We start from the raw sequence: 9,741 nt of genomic DNA, 5'->3' as shown, positions 1-9,741 counted from the left end.
AGCCTGTCTTCAGACCCCAGAAGGGTAGAAATGAGACAGTCAGACCTGTCCTCTGTTGTCTAAGCCGTCTCAGTGTCATGTACTGTCCCGTTAAAACATAGTCCCTGGAGCTAGGGAAGAGTAGAAGTTCTAAAGGATGCTAGGAAGAGTTGGGATAACAGATAGAACAGTGCGAGCAGGTAAATGGAATGAGTTTGAGAGTACTATAGCACAGGAGAGTAAAGAAAATTGGTGACGATTCTCTGTATATTTCAAAATAGCTAGAAGAGTGGATTTCAGCTGTGTGCAACACAAAGTAATGGTGAATGTTTAAGACAGTGGAAATGTTTGCTGCCTTGATTGGATCATTGTATATTATATTCAGGTATTGAAAAACGATACACTGTATCCCATAGTTCACGAAGAACACATATTATATAAAAACCTCATGGATTTCAAATGTTTTTAGACCAAAAAAAAATTTTTAAGGGTTTTTGCCATATGGCATGTGTGTTTACCAGAGAGGAGAGAGACAAAGAGAGACAGTGAGAAGGCAAGAGAAATCACCTCCCAGGTGGATGGCAACATCACAATTCTTTCTCTGCCATTTTCCTCCTGGGATTTTGGACATGCACCCTCATGCCTCCAGTGTAAATTTCAAGCCTCCAGGTCCAGGGCTGAAAGTGCAGTTGACCATGTGAGAATCCAGTGCCTTAACCACCATGCCACCTGCTGGCCCCTAAACTCATATTTTAATTCCATTTTCCTATAAATGTTTTGAAGTATCTTTATTGTATATGTCAGTAATAATCATGATGATGATGAAAATACTATAAACACATTCCCAGGAAGGGCTCTCAACCAAGCTCCAATGTAATAAGCCACACGCCCATATGTATGCTGAATGACAACTGAAAGTGTAAATGCATTTGCATTTTGAGAGGAGGGAATCCTGTGGCACAAAGCAATGGAACACAAATCAGTCTCTCTTTGGACAGAAATATTTTATTGTTTTGGGGGGACTAGAGATGGTGAGGTGGCCTACTGCCTCACTGACACATAAAATCAATCCTGAGGATGAATCTATTTATAAATTAGCACCTTCGACTTTGACTTATATTTTCTTTACCATTTTCTAAGCATTTTCACGTGGATGATTTATTTAACAAAAACAGGTTGAACACTTGCTGTGTGCCAGGTATGGTGTGCACAGGGAGCGAGTTCACCGCCCTCTGGTCATGATGCAGTCAACTACTCTGAGAGAAGCCTGAGCGGGTATCACTCTGTTCTTAGAGGTGACGAAATGGAGAGGAAGGGAGTTAATTAGATACATGGTTCTGAATCTTCCAATGTGTGGTTGAATCACCAAATACATCAGGGTAAGGTAGCATTACAGAAATTCATTAAAAAAGAAGCAAAGGCTGGTCCTACAGTGCAGTGGTTAAGTTCAGTGCATTGGGAGTCAGATCTCATATGGCCAACCATGGTTTGAATCTTGACCCTGGCAGCTTGAAAACCATATAGGGTGCATGTGTGTGCATGCCCCGAATTCTGACAGAATGGAGAAATAGAATGAAAAGGATTGCAGCATGACCATGCCCCATTGGGGGTGCTTTCTCTCTCTGGCAAGGGCACACACCCTCTGGAAATGAAAAAGAAGAAAAACCAAAACAAACACAAAATTACTTCTGTCGATGCAACAAACTTAATTTTTCTCCTAGTCTGTACCTATTCCTCTAGATCCCTGGTGAAACTGTTCTATTAGGTAACAGAGCATATTTCCTGATTACAATTAACAGCTAAAATAACACAGGTAACAATGTACATTTCTGGCAAATTGCCTATGAATGGGACATTTTTGAATTAAATTAGAAGAGCTTATATGGAAGTTGAAGTTACTGGCATTCTTTGTAAGAATGACTATCAGACACTTACATGGAGTATCAATTTCAGATATTTAAAGAAGCTTGAAATAATTAGTTTCCAGTGTGTCCAAAGTTCAGTGAAGACAGACAGCTATGTTGAGGCAGATAATGTTTGCTGAATGAAGACTTCCATTGGTAACTTGCCTGTCTGCTCTTTTCTAATTGTGTTGTGAAGCTTCGTTTTCCTCCTTCATTTCAATCCAAGCTTTCTCTTCTGCTATTTAAACCCATTTTATCTTTTGCTGGTCCATTCTGGTTAGGACTTTGTTTGTTTTAACAATAATGTTCACAGACCTGGAATCTACACATCCAAATACATTGTGGGCTTTCAGGCTGTTACTTTTGGAAAATTACCAATCTTGAGGAGTTACCATAAATAGCATTTTTGAATCTCCCTTTCCTCATTGTCTTTGGCATGGATTTACTAGCCACGTGAAAAGGAGTTTCATTTTTATGGCAGTCAGCCTTACTCAGTGTTACCAGGTATCTCATTCCCAGGAATTGTTGTAGAAACTTTACTTACCACCTTGAAGGAATAACTTGGTACCTTTGAAGCCATTTGGGGAAATGGGCCATTGGTGTAGAGATATCTACAACTGGCTAGAGGAAATGTCTACATCCTAGAAAATGAAGTGTTCTGAGGGCAAGAGACAGCTTACTCTGGAAAGCCAAGGAATAAAATTAATCTTAGAGGGGCCAGAAGGTGGCATGGTGGTTAAGGTGCTGGATTCCCCCATGGCCAAAAGTGGTTCAAGTCCTGGACCTGATGACTTGAAATTGACAACAATTAAATAGATAAATAAATAAATAAATAAATAAATGTTAAAAGTTTTTCTAGATTATCTCTGCAACCCTCAAATCACTAAACAGGTGCCCAAAATGTTTCTCAAGTGCAAAGTCTTGGGAAAAAGCCTCTACTAACTCAGAAGCTGAAACCTCGGTTGAAGGCCTCACATTTGAAAAATTTTGACGGAAATAGAACCAAATGTTCCATGATAAAAAGTGGAAGGACCAAGGCTGAAATTGTGGGAACAAATATTTCCAGAAGTTATTTGAGCCATCCTTCATTACTTTAAAACCAGGCTTCCAGGGAAATCTGGAATCAACTGCATTTTTAAGGACCTGGAAACAATACAACTAAAACTTACTAAACTCAAAATTTTTATCTTCTGTGTTACTTAGCTTTAGAATTTATATATATTTCTTTGTTTTTCTTTTTTTTTTTCTTTTATGAGTAAGAGAAAGAGACACGGTCAGACAGAGTCAGGTATTTTCGACATAGTCCCACTGTGTGGCAATCCTCCTGCCCAGCCTCCCAGTCAGCTAGTATTACATTCTTGCCCACTCGTATCTGGCATGTTCAGGTGGGCTCAGGAACACAACTCGGGCCTCTCCAGTGGTGGTGCCATCTGTGTGCCACCGCAGCTAGGCCACAGAATTTATATTTCTGAAAGCAGAAAAAGAAAGGTAATCCAAGGGTTCAATACCTGTCTTTAAAGCCAAGTTCCATACTCAGGAATACTCAATTGGAAGGTACAAAACTTAATTCAGGCTTTTCTTTTTAAGAAGCTAGCTCATGAAATAATTTTTGCCTACTCACTTTGGATTATTTTTGAAAGAGGCCTGAGCTATTATAAGTCCATATTCTTCAAACACGTGAGGTTTCTGTTTGACAGTCCTTTTACTGTAAATAGTTATTGGCAATGCCAGAAGGAAGAAAGGGGACTGGTAAAAGAAAATAGAGCTAAAATCTCAGGCGAAAAAGGCTTTATGATCATTTTTAGTATAAAAATACCTGTAGTATTCAAGATCCATTGTTTTATAGAAACTTTCCACTCTTCTTTTCCATCAATTGTCATCACCAAACTACCAATTAACTTAAATACATATTTCCTCTGTTGTTGGAAGATACAAGAGAATTAGGTCAGTATCTGACTTTTAGTGAGTCTCTGAGAGTGGTTGTAAATTCTGGAAGAGTAGGTGTCAACTGAAGTGTGCATGTAACATTTTATGGTCTCTCTGTGTGTCTGTGTTTAGTCACTGAAGAAGTAATTATAGAGCTACCATGTGCCAGGCAATGTTGTAGGTCCTGGTAATGTAGCAATGACTAAACACAACAAAAATCTCTGCCCTCCTAAAACTTAGTCAGGAATGACTAGTAATAAGCCCAACAAAAATTTTTACTCTGCTGATAAGAACAATGGAGGAAATCAAACAAGATAGGGAGATAGGGAGTATTGGTGGGCTTAGGTGGGGTTGCCATTTAAAATAAGATGGTTAGACATGTGGATAATGCGAAAGAGTCATCCAACTGAGGAGGCAAAAAGACCAAAGGCCCAACAGGTTCAGCAAGCAGCAAGCAGCAAGGTGACCACCGTATTTGGTCTAGACTGAGTAAGGTGGAAAAATGAGATGCAGCCATAAGGTGGTGAAAGGAGGTGACAGACCATACTGCATCCAGTAGGCACTGTAAGAATTTTGGCTTTTGCTCTGACATGGAAAGGCACGGGAAGCTTTCTGGCCAAGTGGCTCATGATTAGACTTAGTTTCAAAAGACTGTGTAAAGACCATAAAGGTGCAAGTGTAGCAACTGGTAGATCAGTCAGGAGGTGGCAATGAAGAGGTGGCAGTGGTGGAGGTAGATGATTGGATCTTGAATATATATATTTCAAATTAGGTTGTGTATTTTACTTTACAGGAACATTTAAAATTGTCTGCCTGGGTGCCAGCAGATGGTGTAGTAGTTAAGGCACTGGATTCCTACATGGCTGGCCATAGTTTGAGTTCCAGAGCTGGTGGTTTGAAACTCACACCAGGTGCATGTGCGTACGTGCCCAAAATCCCAAGAAGAGAATGAAGGAGAAGGGATTGCTGCATGGCCATTTCCCCTGGGGGGTGATTTCTCACCTTCCCTCTCACTGTCTCTTTCTCCAGCAGAAACCTCCACTGAAAAAAATGATTTGCCAAAATGAAGAAGAAACCTATCTGTACCTGTAAAGAAAAATTGACATTATTTATTTTTTTTCCCAATGGCCTAGTTAGTCTTACAGCAAGTATTTTATTTATTTAGTTTTTTTTTTTTGAGAGATTTTCACTGTAGGGCGCAGACAGACAGAGAGAGACATAGAGACAGAAAGCGAGAAATCACCCCCCAGGGGGGATGGTCACGCCGCAATCCCTTCTCCTCCATTCTCCTCTCGGGATCTTGGGCACGCATGCACATGCGCCCGGCGTGCGTTTTAAGCCACCGGGTCCGGGACACGAACCGCGGTCGACTACGTGGGAGACCAGCGACATAGCCATTACGCTAACTGCCGGTTCCCTTTATTTAGTTTTTGAAAGATCTTTTGCTCTAGGGCGTGTATGGTTACTGGAGACACAGGGTGATAGAAAGCAAGAAATCACCCCCCTGGCAGGGTTGGGGGGAATGGCCATTCTGTAATTCCTTCTCCTTCGTTCTTCACTTGGGACTTTGGGCCTGTATATACAAGCACCTGGCATGAGTTTCAAGCCACTGGGTCTGGGACTCAAACTGTGGCCTGCCATGTGGGAGTCTAGTACCTTAACTGCTTTATTTGTAATCTGCATGTATGCACATATTTGGGTAGATTTTTAAAAAAAGCATACTTATTTAAAATAGTTGTTTAATTTTATTATTATTTTAAAATTTACTATGAAGCACCTGAGAGAGAGAGAGAGAGAAAGAGAGAGAAAAAGGGAAAAAGCTAGCCACCAGGTTTGGTACTTAACCACGGTCGGCTATGTGTGAGTCCAGCACCCTAACCACCACACCACCTGCTGGCCCCCAGATATTTTTGAAGAGTGAATCATATTTCAATTGTCAACTTATGAATAAGACATGTGTTTTTTCCCCCCAGGAAGTGAGATAATTTTCAATCTCCTATAACATGTGCCCATACAGCTTCACCTTGAAAACATGGCATTTCAAGCTTTAGTCAGGGTAGATTATTCCTTTTTCACTTTCACAATTTTTGCAGTGCCTTTTCAGTGCTCACTTTGAATTCTGTCATCAGTGCATTTCTCACTGCTTTGCACAGATCTGGGAGTACTGGATGTAGCTGAATTCCACCTGTCGCCAGTAGGCCACCATGATGTCATGAAGGGTACTGGTTGGGTCAAGTCGTGAGGACACCTTCAGTGTCGGCTCCTGACCCCTAGACTTTAATGGTCGAGCTAAAAGCATTTGCTGACACGTCTGAAGTAGGCTGAGAGAAAAAGGAGTGAAAAATGACCTCAAGGTTTTGGGTCTGTATGGAGCACATACTTGGGAATGATGTGTAGTTTCCTAAAGCTACTGATCAGGCCTATAGAAGGGAATGTCCGATTTGGAGGGTGAGAGTAAATCTTGTTATTTTGATTTTGTTGTGTCATTTGTGTGTGTAAAGGGAAGGTGAAACAGACACTTGGTGACTACATAGCCATGTCACTGTATCCTCTTTCTATCAAAGCTATCAGTGGAATTTGAAAGTACAGGAAGGGAAGGGCTCCTTATCTGTGTCAAAGCAATAGGCATATTTCCTCTTTAAATGCTACAATTTTTATTGTTGGGGGTTGAAGAATCCCCACACTTGAAGTTTTCTGTGTTCTTGTATCAGGAGTTGTGAAGACATGAGGGTTGCTTCTGACAGTTTGAATGTCAGGTGGTCCTAAATATGTTGAGAAAGAGGAGGGTCTGAGTGCAAAGGAACTTCAATCCACCTTGCCCTGAGGGAAATAATAGGGTAAGATTTTTTTTTTTTTTTTAGAAAGATATTTTGCTATAGGGTGCATACGTTCACTGGAGAGACAGAGAGACAGAAAGCGATAAATCATCCCTCTGGGGGAGGACCATGCCACAATCCCTTTTCCTCCATTCTTCTCTTTCGAGACCTGCTCAGCTGAACACGTTTTAGCTCACACAGAAGGGCATTTCTGCATGCGTCTAAAGGTCATGCCATGTTTTCTCAGATTGACTGCCCTCCAGATTCTTCTTGGTATTTTGGGCACAACGCACACGTGCCCGGTGTGTTTCAAGTTGCTGGGTCTGAGACTTGAACTGTGTTAGACTACATGAGAGTCCAGTGATGTAACCATTACACCATCTGCTGGTCCCAATAGGGGTAAGATTTTAAGGATAGCCTAAGTATTTCGGGGGGCTATGTGAAAATTTTCAGTTTTCAGCTCAATGGTGGTGCTGGGGGCAATATACACATACACATACACACATATATACACATATATGTGTTAGTGTGCCTGTGTGTGTATCTCACACACACATATATATATTTGTACGTGTACAGGAATGGAGGTTGCAGGGGAAAATAGAGACAGAGGTTGATTCCTGTCAATTAACCTACCCTAACACGAACTACTGCCCTGCAGGTGATAGCAATGGCTCTTTGCTGAATGAAGCCTGCAGCATTTCTGTCTTCATTCTTCATCATTGCCCATTCAGGTCCTTACCTCCTGCAACCTAAACTTCCTCCTATCCTATTTTTGAAATCACTCTTTAACAATCACTAATGACCCACCACCTCTGAAGTTCAGGCCTTTGAGTTGGCTCCTGACTTCTTCCTTTAGAACCCATCACCCACCTCATGGATGCATGCTCTCCGAGACTCCCAGCTGTCTTCTTTCTCCACTGGTTCTCTGTTCACTTCTCAGAATGTTCTTCATAACTTGCTCTGGCTCCTCTTGACTCCTTACTGTAACTACGTTCTGAATGCTCTTCCTTCCACCTTTCTTGCTACACTTCCTTTCCTAGTCATGTCATCTTTACACCTTAGTCATTCCTAAAGACAGCTGCCACAAGGACAACTCTGACCTCTGGTGACTTGTCAAGCAATTCTATCTAAGATTTGTGGTCCTTACTCTCTAATTCAAGGCCATTTGCCATGGTCTTCCTATCCCACTTATCACTCATGTGTCTCTCTAAACGCAGACCAAACCACCTTCTAGGTTGGACTTTCTCAGAGGTTTGCTAATGCTATTCTACCTGGAATGGTTTCATCTCCGCCTTTTCAGTTCTAATCATCTTAAACCTCTGCCTAAGTATGCCGTCATGATTTCTCTAAGTAACATTTTACCTCTGAAGTCCTGCATGTTTTTTCCCTTTCACTGTAATGGTTGTAATTGCTTTCATTTTTGATGCACCACTTCACCATCAGGCTACCTTTTCTTTCTTTCTTTCTGAGAGATTCTTGCTATAGGGCACATGTGCTCAATAGAGAGACAGGGAGACAGAAAGGTAAAAATCACTCTCCAGGCGGGGGGGATGGCCACACAGAAATCCCTTCTCCTCCATTCTCCTCTCAGGATTTTGGGCACACACGCACATGTACCCTGTGGGAGTTCCAAGTAACCAAGTCCAAGACTCAAACTGCAGTCAACCATGTGAGTCCAGCATCTTTCTTTTTTCTTTTTCTTTTTCTTTTCTTTCTTTTTTTTTTTTTTTTTGAGAGGTTTTTGCTATAGGGCATGTGCGCTCACCAGACAGACAGACAGAGAGAGAGAGAGACAGAAAGTGAGAAAGCACCCTCCAGAGGGGATGGCTACGCCACAATCCCTTCTCCTCCATTCTCCTCTCGGGATCTTGGGCACACACCCACATGCGCCCAATGTGAGTTTTAAGCCACCAGGTCCTGGACGTGAACCACGGTTGACTACTTGGGAGTCCAGGGACATAGCCATTATGCTAACTGCTGGTCCCAAGGGAGTCCAGCATCTTGAATACTACACCACCATCTGGCCTCCAGGATACTTTTTCCAACAGCAGGGTATGTCTCGGATTCATGTGGGTATCAAAGTGCTCAACACAGTGCCTTGGTCTGACTGGCACTCCAATGATTTGGAATTGATAAAATCCAGAAGAATACGAAATGATATGTCATGAAGTCAGAGTTGTATAATAAAATAGCCATCCCAGAGATGTGTGTCTGAGATGAAGTGGGCTGCAGCTATTCCAGCTAAGAAAACAGTTTATAATCTAGCCTATTTAAATCTCTTTACCCTACTTTCCCCCAAATAGAAACTCTTCTCAGAAATTTCAGACAAATAGATTTTTATCAATAACCAGGATTTAAAATAATTTTAAATACTGATGAAATTCTTGGCCACTACATGCCACAAGAAGCTAATAATTTACAGATCTGGAAACAGTAAGACAAATCTGACTATGTTGGCATATTTCTTGTTATAGGACACACAAAACAGTAAAATTATGGCTGAGTAATGAGTGTGGATAAAGTTGTAGACAAATAGTTGATTATTTTAAAAAAAGACAAATAGACAAATAATTAGACAAATAATTGGCTAGTTAATCTTTGGAGTAAGACTGAGTTTTCATCCAAGTACACCTTCTCTTACTAGTGTTTCCTCAGGGATTATTCTGAACTAAAAAATGATAACTTAAAACTTACTTAAATTCATGACAGTATTTTTTTTTTTTACTCTATGATGTACATAACAGAAATCTTTCTTATTGCCTCTACATCCTGTGTCAAATGTCCATTAGGTAGATCCCTTAACTCCCAGAACCTGCCTGCTCCCTAACAAACGGCAAGATGTTCACACATGGAGAGGAGGAAGTTGTTCCTCTTCCAGTGCCATCGATATGGGCTGGTTGGGGACTGGCAGTTGGTGTGGTGGTTGGGGTGCTAGACTCCCACATAGTCAACCGCAGTTAGAGTCCCAGACCTGGCAACTTGCTTTCTCACTTTCCCTCTCTCTGGTCAAATTAAAAATAAATTTTAAAATATGGACTGGTGAGCCGCGCGGGGCGCCCGGCGGAAGCCGCGCGGGGCGCGGGAGCTCATGCCCCCAGAGCGGCGGCGCCCCC

General features: G+C 41.6%; 1 pseudogene; it reads right to left on the bottom strand.

Moving 5' to 3' along the window:
• Positions 1–5,870: 5,870 nt before the first annotated feature.
• LOC102470557 (ATP synthase subunit epsilon, mitochondrial pseudogene) lies at positions 5,871–6,015 on the bottom strand (annotated as a pseudogene).
• Between the last annotated feature and the right edge of the window lie 3,726 nt (positions 6,016–9,741).

The sequence above is a fragment of the Tupaia chinensis genome, unplaced genomic scaffold (assembly GCF_000334495.1).
Source record: "Tupaia chinensis unplaced genomic scaffold, TupChi_1.0 Scaffold000244_1, whole genome shotgun sequence".
In the NCBI taxonomy this organism is placed as follows: domain Eukaryota; kingdom Metazoa; phylum Chordata; class Mammalia; order Scandentia; family Tupaiidae; genus Tupaia; species Tupaia belangeri.
The sequence above is the reverse complement of the archived record's forward strand: the minus strand, read 5'-3'. Positions and strand labels throughout refer to the sequence as shown.